This window comes from Lactuca virosa, chromosome 4 (assembly GCF_052849685.1).
Source record: "Lactuca virosa cultivar CGN04683 chromosome 4, Lactuca_virosa_CGN04683_v6, whole genome shotgun sequence".
Lineage (NCBI taxonomy): Eukaryota > Viridiplantae > Streptophyta > Magnoliopsida > Asterales > Asteraceae > Lactuca > Lactuca virosa.
The window spans coordinates 5686103-5701372 of NC_136429.1; the positions used below are offsets into that span (position 1 = coordinate 5686103).

A 15270-nucleotide genomic window follows, 5' to 3' on the forward strand; every position below is an offset into this window, starting at 1 on the left:
GCCCATCCTGACCATCCCCCGGTATATGCAAGTCAATTCCCGGACAGATATAGTTGATCAGGCTATATCCTTCCCAGATTTAATCCACATATACTAAGGCATACTCAAAATGTTCAACTCTTCTTCTTTTGCTTTATGTTTTCGCTAGTTATGATATCATGCGAGCATGTAATGTATGTATGTATACTTTAATCAAGAAAATCATTTATTTTCTAAGAGTATATTTATTTGAAAAATGCACAAATCAGAGACTATTAGTCCCAATTGTGTTTATAGTTTGTATATCTTATGTGGTTTGATATACTTAATTCACTATAAACCTGGCTCTGATACCAATCTGTCACACCCCCAAACCAAGGATGGCGGAAACGTCCGGGGGTGGAGGACTTCATGTATAGTATCATAACAACAATTGTAATAGTAATTCAAGCAAACACAACCAACATATATATAATTGAAAAAGTTACATCATTGTATGAATTACATGTTTACGAATCAATTACAATATGTTGACAAAATATGAAATAGTAGACGCCTTAGCGTCCCATCCTCAAAAGCACTTGATTACCTGTTTAATGATTTCCTGAGAATACAAGTTGTTTGAAAAAGTGTCAACACAAAGGTTGGTGAGTTCATAAGCTTTTGTTTGGTATTATTAAAAGCCTTTCGTTTGTAAAAGTAGTATTTGTGTTAGAAAATCCAATATTTTCCTTAATGTGTAAATGTAGTCTTAAAACCCAAAGACCGAAATGTACAAGTAATTTGTCATATTTATAGTAAAACAATGCAAGTTTAAATCGACATAAACTCGTTAAATTTTAATGAAGTTCCCGTAAATTCCAATGTTTATTAATACTTTATGTGAGTTTATTATAACCATACTATGACCAAGGTTGCCTAAAACGACGTTCTTCAGGCGTCGGAAATGTTATGACATTTGTCACCCCAGACCTATCGGTCTAACTGTTGCATGCAGTTTAGGTGTGGGTTTGTCAAACCCAATATAGATCTATACACAAGTATCACGCTCTCCCTCAAGGAGACTCTGGTTACAATACAGGACTTAATGGTAATTTGAAGTAAATGTCTCACAAAGTCATTAACGGAATTACGTGTTATGAAAACTTGGTACCGTATGGCCGTACCTTGCTTAATGAAAATATCTTTTGTATAAATGTACCCTTTTTAAATGTATGTGTTATGTAATGTATCATAAACTATACCTATTATAGTTTATCAACCAAGGGTAGTACGTAGTAATGTATGCAAACTATATTCAAAATAGTTTATTAAATGTTTGAATGTATCGGTTGTACTTTGATTATAATCACTTGTTATTCTTTATATTTTATATGTCCAAATCCATTTGTAAACTGATGTGTGTCTAAATATTAAGATAAAATGTCATATATTGCAATAACATATAATCACATAAAGATATACACCTTGCTCAACATGTTACAAGGTGAAATGAAATTAACAGCAACTTTTCGTTGAATACAGTTTCTGTTACTGTTCTTAGAAAATTTATAGAAAAATCATCAAAGCTCTAAATCCAAATCCGCAAATTTTGAGAGTTTGGAATATGAGTCTAGTTTGTTCGTAAATTTTATCATGATTTTTAGTGATCTCTAACAGAGGTGAAAATGTTCATAATCACAGACTGGTCCGGGTTTGCCTCTGAAATGACAGGCAGTTTTGTAAAAATCACCATAAATTGTAGAAAAATCATATGGAGATGTGCAAGTAGCCATTTTAAAGCTAAGAGTTTGAACTACTTGCACCTGGAACAGTTTTGAAAACTAAAATATTTAAGTTGACCAAAACAGTCCGTGATTAAAGTCCATCTTTTCTGATGTAATCTGTTAGAAAAAGTTTAATTGTGTTCTTGATGATTTTACTTGTATTCCCCCCTTAAAACTTAAGAAAAACATGTAAATGTAGGGGTATGAACTCACCTTATGTGGTTTCAGTAGATGAAAGTGAGAGAGAGGAAGTGTTCAACCCAAGAACACTAAGAAGATGTCTTGATGATTCGAGAATCTAACACCGAATAAGATGGAACTTGTGTAAGATATCAATGATTTGAGTAGAATGGAGTTTAATAATTATGTGAATGATGAAGATACTTACTAATTGAAGAAAGAAATCCCTGGAGAAAGCCTTGAAGTTCTTGAAGTTGAGAGAAAAGATGAGAGAATTTTGGAGAGTGTTCTTGGTTGCTAAGTGTAGAATGAAAGAATTTTATGGAGAATGAGGAGAGAGGATCAATCCTCCAGCTCTTAGAACGTGGGAAGAGCTGGAGATTGGGTGTAAAGGTCCACTAAGGAGACAAGGGGTAGTGGGAAAGAGTGGCTAATCATAGAGTGAGGTGGTGGTGGTTTGCTTTTGCCATAAATTAAGGAAAAGCAAATATTCCCTCAATAATTAGTTCAACCACTAATTCTTTTAATATATTTTATAAAAACCCTGGAGATTTATATATTTTGGGGCCTTAGTTTATAAAATAAAGTTTTGGGTGAAAATCCCACGTTAAAATAATGAAAAACGGAGTTAAAACGAAGTCGTAGTCGAAAACCGGGAAAAAAAGCTGAATCTGCGAAGTTGCTCGGTCCTGGGCCGAGGTTCGGACCTGAGGCTTCGGTCCTGAGGCTTCGGTCCGAGGCTTCGGTCCTGAGCACTTCGGATGCGAGGCTTCGGTCCTGAAGCTTCGGTTTTGGGTCCTTAAGGCTATTTTACCCGTTTTTACCCCGTTTCAAGTGGTTTTTGACCCGGTTAAGGGTCGTGATGACCCGAATGATTACAAAAAGTTAAAGGAACTTTTGAGAGAGATTTGGGAGAGATTTCTAATAGAGAGAGATTGAGTGAAAGAGATTGAGAGAGAGTTCTTTTGAGACCTTTTTGAGTGTTTGGCTTTGAAACGCAAGGTCCGTAAACCCCGTTAAGCCATGATTTAGTGTCCTACACAATCCCGATGATTGTGCAATAGTGTTTTATCGCTTTGGTTCGTTGTTAAGCACTGTTAAGGCTAAGGAAAATCAAACACATGAATTTTCCAAATGATGTTTTCTCATTAAAATAGCGAATTGTACAGTGATTACATAACGTAAACCCTAACATACAAGGGTTATTGGAGTTGACCGGTTTGACTTGTTGACTTTGTTTGACTTTGACTTGACCGAAATTTGACGGTTGTCACAAACAAGAAAAATAAATTCTCGAAATCTGGTTTGAGAGGAGGAGGAGGAGGAGGCGAGGCGAAATGGTGCGACAAATGCAAGAAGAAGCATCTTGGGAAATGTGGCGGGGAAACCACATGCTTCAAATGTGGAAAGCCAGGGCACTATGCCAACGAATGCACCCTTACCAAGAAAGTTTGCTATGGTTGTGGTGAGGAGGGGCACATCTCGAGAGATTGTCCGAAAAAGAAGGAGGCGGCAAGACCCAACATTCCACCAAAGCCGAAGACGAGAGCCTTTCAGATGACACTGGAAGCTGCTAAAGAAGAAGTTGATGTCGCTTCAGGTACCTTTCTCGTAAACGAATTGTCTGCCCAAATTTTATTTAATTCTGGAGCCAACTACTCCTTTATTTCGCATGAATTTGGTAGAAAACTAGTTTTGCCTGTCGATAGACTAAATAATGCTTTATTAGTCGAAGTTGCTAGTGGCAAGTTTGTACCTGTTAGCCATCGTATGAAAACCATCTTAATTGATTTGAATGGGAATAAGTTCAACGAGGAATTATTGCCTATTGAGTTAAATGGTTTCGACATCGTGTTGGGAATGGATTGGCTTAGCACCAATGATGCCAAAATATTGTGCCGGAAGAAGATAGTAAAAGTAAACCCGCCAGGGAAAGAGTCATTTATGGTGTATGGGGACAAACGCAGAGTAAATTCTGGGATTATTTCTCTAATGAAATCCAGAAGGTGTTTGGCCAAAGGATGTACATCGTATTTGGCATTCGTGATTGATGCAAAGAAGGAGAAAAAGGAGATGCAGAGCATTCCTGTGGTGTGTGATTATCCGGAAGTATTTCCCGAAGATCTTCCCGGATTACCGCCTGATCGACAAGTAGAATTATGTATCGACTTGTTACCAGGGACGACGCCAATAGCAAAAGCACCTTACCGATTAGCACCAACGGAGATGAAGGAGCTGATGATGCAACTTCAGGAGTTATTGGATAAGGGTTTCATAAGACCTAGTTCATCACCCTGGGGAGCTCCGGTGTTATTCGTGAAAAAGAAAGACGGGAGTATGAGAATGTGCATTGACTACAGAGAGCTGAATAAAGCAACGATAAAGAATATATATCTGTTGCCGAGGATTGATGACATGTTCGATCAACTACAAGGCTCAAGTTACTTTTCAAAGATCGACCTAAGGTCAGGATATCATCAGCTGAAGGTGAGAGAGCAAGATATCGAGAAGACTGCATTCAGAACACGATATGGACACTACGAGTTTTTGGTTATGTCGTTTGGACTAACCAATGCTCCAGCAGCATTCATGGATTTAATGAACAGGGTTTGTAAACCGTTCCTTGATAAATCTGTGATAGTGTTCATAGATGACATTCTGATTTACTCAAAAAGCCAAGAGGAGCATGGCAGACACTTGCGCGAAGTGTTAGAAGTCTTGAAGAAGGAGAAGCTGTATGCTAAGTTCTCCAAATGTGATTTTTGGATTCGAGAAGTCCAATTCTTGGGTCACATGGTCAACCAAGAAGGAATAATGGTTGATCCAGCAAAGATTGAAGTTGTGATGAAGTGGGAACAACCGAAAAGTCCCACGGAGATCCGAAGCTTTTTAGGATTAGTCGGATATTACCGAAGGTTTACCCAAGGCTTTTCTTCGATCGCTACTCCATTAACAGCTTTGACTCACAAAGGAGCTACTTATGCTTGGAGTGATAAGCACAAAGAAGCATTCGAGTTGCTAAAGAAGAAGCTATGTGAAGCACTGATTCTTTCTCTACCCGATGGAGTTGAAGACTTCGCTGTCTATAGCGATGCGTCTGGTGTGTTGGGTTGGGTTGTGTTTTGACCCAAAGAGAAAAGGTGACAGCATATGCGTCTCGACAGCTGAAAGAGCATGAAAAGAACTACCCCACTCATGATTTGGAGCTGGCAGCGGTAGTTTTCGCTCTAAAGATATGGAGGCATTACCTCTATGGCTCGAAGTGCAAACTTTTCACTGATCATAAGAGTCTCCAATATCTCTTTAATCAGAAGGAATTAAATATGAGGCAACGACGCTGGCTAGAATTACTTAAGGACTACGACTGTGAGATACTTTACCATCCCAGTAAAGCCAATGTTGTTACTGATGCTCTCAGTCGGAAGGTCAATCTTGAAAGAAAAAGGCCAAGAGCGTTGAGAATAGAAGTTGTCTCGACAATTGTGGATAGTATAAAGAAAGCTCAAGAAGAAGCTTCAGAGAAGAATGACCGAAAGGAGGAACGTTTGGGCAAAACGTTGGTGTTCGGTACAAACAGTCACGGACTGAAGGTATTCCAAGATCGTATTTGGGTACCTAAGTTAGGAGGAATAAGAGATCTTCTGATGGAAGAAGCTCACAAAACCATGTTTTCAATTCATCCCGGTAGCACTAAAATGTATAGGGACCTGAAACCCTATTACTGGTGGCCGACGATGAAGCTTGATATTGCAAAGTACGTGGCGGAGTGTGTGACATGTGCGTGGGTCAAGGCACAACATCAGAAACCATACGGGAGTTTAGAACCTTTACCTGTGCCTATGGGTAAATGGGAAGACATTGCCATGGATTTTGTCACTAAACTGCCCAGAACAAAGAATGGTCACGACATGATTTGGGTAGTCGTTGATCGCTTCACTAAGAGTGCGCACTTCATAGCAGCCAATGAGAAATGGTCTATGGATAAGCTTGCGAATTCTTACGTGAAGGAAATTGTGAGGCTTCACGGTGTTCCGTTAACGATTGTATCGGATCGTGACAGCCGTTTCACCTCAAGATTTTGGAAAAGTCTACAAGAGGAATTGGGTACCAAGTTTGGCTTGAGGCTGGGGAAAAGCAGTTTATGGGACCTGAGATAGTCCATCAAACTGCTGAAAAGTTGAAAGTTATCAGGGAAAGAATGTTAGCAGCCCAGGATCGTCAAAAGAGCTATGCTGAGAACAAGCGAAGACTGATGACTTTTGAAGTTGGAGATTCGGTTTTGCTTAAAGTCTCACCGTGGAAGGGACTTATAAGATTCGGGAAATGAGGAAAGTTGAGTCCAAGGTTTATTGGACCCTTCAAAGTTCTTCAGAAGATTGGGAACCAAGCTTACAAGCTCGAATTGCCAGAAGAACTAGATGGTATTCATAACACCTTCCATGTGTGTTATTTGAGGAAATTCACGGGAGAAGTTCCCGACACAATTCCAATCTTAGAGTTAAGAATGGATGAGAATAAGAGGCTGATCGAAGAGCCCGAGGCAATCGTTGACCGTAAGACTAAGAAGTTACGTCGCAAGATGGTCGACTTAGTGCTAGTCCGATGGAAACATTCGAATGGGATGAATCTCACCTGGGAGACGGAGAGTGACATGATGAGTCGCTATCCGCATTTGTTTGTTGATGTGTGATTCCGGGGATGGAATCATCCTAAGGTGGACAGAATTGTAACGCCCGTGTTTCTGGGCTAGGCATTAATGACGATATAATAGTCTAGGTTAACCTTTATAACTCATTTTGAAATAATAAGAATGTATTATTTGAGTATTATGTGTTTTATGCTTAATTGTGTGGCTTAAATAAATTAAGGGTAAAAATAATAGATAAAATAAAATATTAGATAAGCCCGATATCTATGAAGGAACTTGTAGTGGTCGTGGCAAGGTTTCCGAATATATAAAGAATGCCGAAATCCGAGTTATAACGAAGAAGTTATGACCTGTCGAAGTTTCGCGATAGAACCGACACGGCACTGTATGACGTAAAGTATGAATTTAAGATAGAGCGATATCTAGCCTTAGTGATCTAAACGAAAGTCGTAGAATACGTTAACCCGAGAGCATACATAAAAAGAACGTCTAAATCTGACTTCGTATGAGGAAGTTATGATTTTTCGAAGTTTCAACTTAGCGGTATGCAGCCCAAAGTTCGAATATTAGATCGAGTGATAATTGGCCGAAACAATCTAAACGAGAATCGAAGATCTTGTCGATAGTAGTCCAACGGTGAAAAGACAGACGAAAATGGACGTCAGATGAAGAAGTTATGATTTTATAACGGAGTTTTCCTGTCCCGGCCTACTAAAAATAATATAATAAAAATAAAGTCAAAATTAGCCGACGGAGTCTAAATGAAAGTTGTAGAGCAAAGTCTCACCTACGCGTGTATAGAACATCGAAAACGGAGCTCGTATGCGAAAGTTATGAATTTTTGAAGTTCGAGGCACGCATACCAAAGCTTATCTGAAGGGAGCCTAGGGATGCGAGGTACGCCCAGCGTACAAGGAGGTACGCCCAGCGTACATGTCGACAGCGAGGTACGCTCCGCATCGGAAGAAGTTACACCCCGCGTACAGCTGCATTCCTCGGTCCAGAAGAGGCCACGTCGCCCCATCCGAAGCTCGCCACCTGGCACCTTATCCGAACTACGCCCCGCGTTGAGCTTCGTACGCCCAGCGTACGTGCGAGGTTCAGCCCCTATAAAAGGGCATGCGAGGCTGCCGATCTTTTTGCTCAAAAATCTTTCTCTCTCTCCCATATTTTCTCGTTTTGCGTGCAAGAAATACCCCCGAAGCCCCGATATTATTTTCGAGACCCGAAGCGAGTCCCGAAGCCCTGAAGATCCCGAGAAGTAAAGTTTCCGAGCCGAAACTCTGCCCGCGAGAAACCCGGTTTTTGTGAAGATCTCCCGGTTTCACCGAAGAAATACTACTCTTAGAGCCGTAGTGCTGCCCGATCATCTTCTTATCAGGTGAGTATATATTCGTTTTCTTCTAACACATAGATATGAAGTATTCTTTATAAAATACGTGTTATGTGTTTATATATTATTTGTTTATTTGAACTAGTTGTTGAATGGATGTTTTTTACAGGTTTTAAGCTGTATATAAAATGTATATATTTTATCTACTAATATGTTGGGTAGAACATGGGTAGACAGTGGGTGTGTGATGAAATAAAATGATGAGAGGCCTCGATGTTGTTGTTGATCTAGTCATCTAGCGGAGTATGGATGACGACCACAGACTCTTTCTAGACAGTCCGGTGGAACGCTAGCAGGCTCATAACATGTAGGTGTTGTGAACGATGTGTTCACCGGTGTACTCTATCCCCTTCGTGGTTGCCTTTAGGACATTTATTGTGGAGGAATCCCCTTTGCAGAAATGTCCGTCCCGATGAAAATCCTAGATTAGGTCCCTTGTAATAGTTGTTGTCATAGGGACGTAAAGTGAGGATAATGAGAATGGGTAATCGGGTTATTGTTGGTTGGTGAAATTAAATATAATTATTTATTGTGGGTTGAAAACCCTATATGCTCACCAGGCTCCCAAGCCTGACCCACTCAGTTTTTCTTTGTATTACAGGTAGTGGCACGAGAGCATAAGTTGGATGACATTGTCAAGATAGTTTTGGATTATAGACCAGTAGTTATATGTAACTGTTGTAAGGTCTATTTTGTATTGTTTATGCTTTTGGTCTGTATCGGAACATGACATCCCGAAGTTTTGCTATATAATGAAAATACATTTCTTTAAGAAATGCTTTGATAAACCTTATTTTATCATATTGTGTTTTGGGAACAAATTCCGCAACTCTTTTAAATCAATGGATTTACTCTGAAATTATTTTAAAAGCATAAATTAAATCGGTCTTTTCTGGCCGTAATTTTGGGGATGTCACAAGAAGGTGCCATCCAACTTAGAGATCTAGAAACCTCCCATCTTTATGCATCATTTTCAGGTATAAAGCTTATACCTTGGCTATTGTTCTTCAAGATCTTTCTAGTGTAAGATTTATGAGCTTAAGTCCCCAAAGTTTGGACCTTTTCGAGTTAAGACTCTTCAGAGAGTTTAAGTTGTCCTTTTTTGCATTTTTGGGCTTCTAGATCAATAAAAATGGTTGCTTGATCCTTCCTTTGACCCCATGCATGAGTAAAGCACCTTTTTATGGATGGAATGAAGTTTTATCCTCACCTAGCCATGCAAAGGCTCAAAGCCCGCAACTTTATGGATTAAGAGGCTTTGAATCACTTCGATCTATGGTTGGAGTGGTTGTCTTAACGGATTAAGACCAAAAAGTGAGGAAATAGAAGTCTGAGGAGTACGCCGTGCGTACTCCCAGCTACGCGCAACGTAGGCCGGCGATTCCCTGTCGCATGTATAGCTAGCGGTACGCCCATCGTTGGGAGTTGTACGCCCAGTGTACTCGTTGGGTGTTGACTCGGTTTGACTTTCTGTCTACTTTTGCTAATTTTAACTTTTGGTCAAAATCTAGAGTTTGGACCTAGGGAGGGGAAAATGGTCGTTTTTTACCTTAGTGGGTTAATTGTGGACTTGGACTCATGAGGTAGTAGTAGGCCTTAATTATTAATTAAGGATAATTTATTTGGTTGAATAGGTGGAGTCTAGATCCGGCAGTTCGGGTGCTAGTTTTCGTGTCATCAGTATCAGGTGAGTATCCTCACTTACTCTTACCTGTATGGTAGGATTGTTGTATTATTATGACCAGCAGGGTCTAGTTGTTATGTTGTGTTATATGATGATCTGTTAATTATATGTGACTGGGCTGCGGATAGCCAAGCACGGGTTGCTGATAACCCTACGAGCATGTTGTTAACTCATCGGGACTGCTGATAGTCCCAGGGTTACGGATAACCCATAACTGTTTATTATGTTGTGATAATTGTGGTATCTTGGGAACTCACTAAGCGTTATGCTCACAATTGTTGACTTATATGTGACAGGTACTTAACAGGACCACGGGAAGGCAAAGGTCTGATTGTACACACACACTGGGGATTTACTATTGGGACGTGATTTTTATGTACTCTAATAACTATGATGATTGTGGTTTTGAGATGATTTGTAATTGAATTGGTGGTGAACTATGTTTCTGTGGAATTTTAAAAATGAAAATTTTGGTCTAAAATTTTAGGTGTTACAATTTGGTATCAGAGCTGGGGCACGGGTCGATGTGTTCGACAGGGACGTCGAACCCTATAATGGGGTGTGAAGGTGGGTTGCACCTGATCCCACATCGGCTTGGAAGGAGAACAAAACATTTCCTTATAAAGGGTGTGGATACCTTCCTTGTCACAACACATTTTAAAGTCGTGAGGGCAACAGATCTCATAAGAACTCTGCAGTTAAGCGTGCCCGGGCGAGAGCAATCCAGGGGTGGTGACCCCTGGGAAGTTTTCGCACCGGGAGCCCAAAGCGGACAATATTGTAATACGTGTCAGAGGGGGATGTTACATCAAGTTTAAAACTTTCATAATACCTATTCCTCATAAAAATGGTTTTGATATGTGTTGGTATATGTAGAATCAAGTCAATTGGTATTATGGAGAGTTTCATTCACTTTTGGAAATTTAGTACTGAATGTGATTTTATAAAATCTAGATGTTTAATGTTAATCTAAGGAAATAAACCATTGGTGATCCTTCTTATGTTCTTTTGAAGTGATATAAACTATTTTTATGTCCTTGAGTCATTTAAATTGTTTTGGAGTGTTATTGGAATTTGGTTGACTAAATGAGAAATAAAGCCGAAAATCCTATTTGTTCCATTTTTATGATTGTGATCTTTTGTGTTGATTCTAGATTACTCATTTAGCTCCTTTTAGCCTCCTAAATTCGCCTTAGATCATTTTTAGAGTTGAGATTAGAAAAGTAAGTTGACCAATAGAAGGGTGTTTTGGTTATTTGACACCTTGTAATGATATTATGTGATTGATTTGGGAAGTTTGGAGCTTGAAGTGACATAGTTCAAGCGAAGAAGGAGCTTGGTGTTGCAAGCTTAGGACTTAAGGTGAGTAAACTTACCTTGGAACATCTGTTCCCAAATGAGTATCTTACTTGTGTTTTCCCCTTTCGTGTAATGTTATATGTATACATGTTATTTGAATATATATGTTTCATTTTCTTGTTATGATAGTTTATTATTCGGGGACATTTTTTTTTTGAATTAAGGACATGTTTTGAGAAATTGATTTACTTGTGGCGGGTAACCTTATTCTTTAGTATTATGGGTACAATTTCCCTTTTGGTTTTTATTGTGAAATATCGGGAGTACACATCCATATTGTTGATTTTGGTGTTTTAGAAATTGTTTAACACATATCTGACTGCTAGTTGCCCGTATGGGGATTATTTATGCGTTCATGAAATTTTATTTTCAGAAATGCTTTTGATTGATATAAAGCTAAAATGTTTATTTTAAGAAAATAGATTTTTGGCATCCTAGCTACTTGTTGCATACATGCATATCATGCTAGGATGGGTGTGACTTTGTGGTCCCATGTACCTAATCGGACAATTGTTGTTGCTTGTTGTTTGTTGTGAGTAGATTTCTAGATGATCCTCATGTGCATGGGTAGAGGATTGATACCGCTCATGTGGCCTAGTTTGGATGGCCCCTAGTGCCTAGTTTGTTGTGGGTGTAAGCACGACTCGGAAATTTCGCCATTTGTACGTTCTTCACACCCAACCATCATTTATTTTATGTCGGATGTGAGTACTAAAGTTGGTTGTCTGTCATGAGTACTTTGCATCCGACGATTTTTATGAGTTGTACTTTGAGATTCACATGGGTTTGGATAGCTACATACATTTCATTATCCATTTGGATTATTCTCCTTGAATATATATATATATATATATATATATATATATATATATATATATATATATATATATATATATATATATATATATATATATATATATATATATATATATATATATATATATATATATATATATAGGGAAGGGTTATATGGAAAACAAAAAAACCCTAAAAATCATAAAAATGCATAAAAAAATACTTAGAGATCACAAAACTTTTTTTTTACTTTAAATATGAAAAAATCGTAGGTTTTTCTTAAAATTCGCTGAAAAAAAAACAAAAACTTGATTCTTTTTTTCAAATTTTTTTCAGCGAATTTTCCCTAAAAGCTGCGATTTTCTCATTTATAAAGTCAAAAAAAAGTTTTGTGATCTCTAAGTATTTTTTTTTATGTATTTTTATGATTTTTAGGGGTTTTTTTGTTTTCCATAGAACCTAAACCTATATATATATATATATATATATATATATATATATATATATATATATATATATATATATAGAGAGAGAGAGAGAGAGAGCTAGGTTCAAGTATTCTAACTAAGTATTGTGTGGATGTAAGAATCATTGTGGACCAATCATTTCAAATGTGATTAATTTTAAATTTATTTAATAGATATAGGTAGAATAGTAATATTACAAATATATTAATTAATATCCCAAATTAACTTGAAATAACCCTTTATTTCAGGGATCAGTTTCTTATTAACCCTATTAAAACCCGCCTCCACAACCAATGCCCGGTGAACTAAAATCGACATCTTTCTTCCTCTACGTCGTCAGCCTCCTTCCTCTTTGTCTTCGTCACCAATGGCGGTGGCTCAATATGATCATGGAAATCCCCAAAAATGACCTAATTCTACAATCATCTACTGTTAGCGTCTGCTCAGATTGGGAAGTAGATTTCACTGACGAATAACTTCAGTCAATTGACTCTGCTATTGAATCTGCCGCTTCTTCTTCCTCGACTAAGATATATGTCGCCAACTGCGATGGAGACATGGAGTTCGTCCGAGAACTCGTCGGAGATTGCCTGATTCTTTGTTTACACAATATGCATTGTCACTTAACAGCTCTTCAGTTGGTCCTACAAGTTCGATCTCGTTATTGCCTTGCCCTAGAAATTGATTTTCTAACCCGAGTGATTCTTCCAATCGTGGTAATCTGCTTCACTTTGTAAATTATTTTTGAATTAGCTATGTTGTAATGTATCTGTCAACAAGCATATATTGTTTCTCGGATTACCACAACGAACCAAGGAAATTGTTAACGGGGATTCCAATCGTGGTAATCTTCTTTGTGATTCCTGTTTCAGATAACATAAAGATGAGATACCCTGCAATGGCTTTTAATTGTCATATTGTGTACAGGAGAACATTCCCAAAGGTGGAAAAAGCTACAGATGAGCTCTTAAAGTTTGTTGAACTCAAGAAAAAAGATGGAGGTCGTGTTATTATTGGATTTGACGTTGAATGGAGACCTTCTTTTAAGAAAGGTTCTTATAATCCTATAAGAACTCAATATCCTTCTTATAACTTTTCACATATTTTTACGTATTTAATCATGAATGTGTAAAAAAAGGGAAGGCTGCAGTTCTACAGATATGTGCAGATGCTGCAAGTTGTCATGTAATGCATATTACTCATTCTGAATTCCATGAAAGTTTAAAGTCTCTTTTTGGGGATTCTAAATCTGTGAAGGTATGTTAATGTTGTAACTTGTAAACCCTAATTGTTGAATCTAATCAGATTTTTATGAACAGGTTGGAGTGGGAATTATTGGTGATGCTAGTAAGGTTTTCAATGATCATAACGTGAGGGTAACTCTTCCAGAATTCAACCTTGAATTTTAATTATGTTGGAATGGAATCTCGAATTCCGATTCTATCGGAATGTAATCTCGACATTTCCTCTATGATTTATCACTTTTTATTTTAATCTGTTCAATTTGAAAATGTCTGCAGGCTTTGAGAAAACGAGGCTTATGAGGTAATTCCAATTTGTTTTACTTGCTAAATGCAAGTTGAAAGCTAGGGATTTGATTTTTTTTTATTTCTTTTTCACATAATGATCAGGTTAAGTAAAACTTATGAGGTAATTCTAACAGAATGCCTACGGTAATTGAATTTTGAATTCCAATTCTACTAGAATGGAATCACGAATTCCAATTCTGTTGGAATGGAATATGGATATTTTCTCACTAATTTATGCATGTTCTACAATTATTGGTTATTGGTTTTGGTGTAATTCACAAGTCCGCATATTTTTCCAGATGAATTTAGCTTTTTATTTTCATTTGCTAATGCATTAATTAATTCTAAACTACAATTTGGTTTTGTTTTCACAGAAGTTGATGCTTGAAGAACGGACCACAAAATTGAAAGTGATTCTTAGCAACATTATTCTTTTAGAATGTATTAGTGTCTTTGTTAGATTTTGATTTTTTCTTTCCCGATTTGAAAGTTTTTTTTAGTTTTATTCTTTAACAATAAATATAATTATTAGCAATTGTTACCCGTATTCTATAAGAATTAATGTAATTTTTGTTTTTATTCTTCAATTTATGGCTCAAAAATTTGTTATTCTACAATAAGTTTTTGAAGTCATGAACAAGAATTTGTTACCCGTGTTCTGTCAGAATGTCCAAATTAAAAGAATTATAATTCGTAAAATCGGATTTTTAAAATTTATAGAATCTATGATCCCTTAAGATATGCAATTTTCCTTTATTAATCTCTTCCTATTGACTAAAATAGCCTTGTAATTAAATTAGATGATATTTTTCAATTATATTTAATTCAATAATATGTATTAATCACTTTCTTAAAATAAGTAAAATGATTGGCCCACAATCATTCTTACATCCGCACAATAATTAGTTAGAATAGAATAACCTAAGCATATATATATATATATATATATATATATATATATATATATATATATATATATATATATATATATATATATATATGGAAAATCAATAGAAAATGCATAAAACTTAAAAAAAAAACCCTAAAAACACTAAAAATATATAAAAAATACTTTGAGATGTCTAATCTTTTTTTGACTTTAAAAAGATAAAAATCGTTACTTTTTCTTATAAAAACGTTGGAAAAAATAATTTTAAAAAAAAGTTATATATATTATTATTTTTTTATAAAAAAATCATTTTTTAGCGAATTTGTTCCAAAACCTGCGATTTTTAGCCCTATAAAGTCAAAAAAAAAAAGATTAGATATGTTAAATTATTTTTTTTCTACGTATTATATTGATTTTCTAGGTTTTAAGGTTTCCTAACCTTTATGCATTTTCTATTGATTTGCCCCTTATATATATATATATATATATATATATATATATATATATATATATATATATATATATAGGGAAATGATCAAATGAGAACACCTAAAAGGTTGAGAACGCGAGAACAAGTATAT

At 36.6% G+C, this 15270-nt stretch overlaps 1 pseudogene; it reads left to right on the plus strand.

Moving 5' to 3' along the window:
• The first annotated feature begins 12660 nt into the window (after positions 1-12660).
• LOC145104064 (uncharacterized) lies at positions 12661-13815 on the plus strand (annotated as a pseudogene).
• Positions 13816-15270: the final 1455 nt, after the last annotated feature.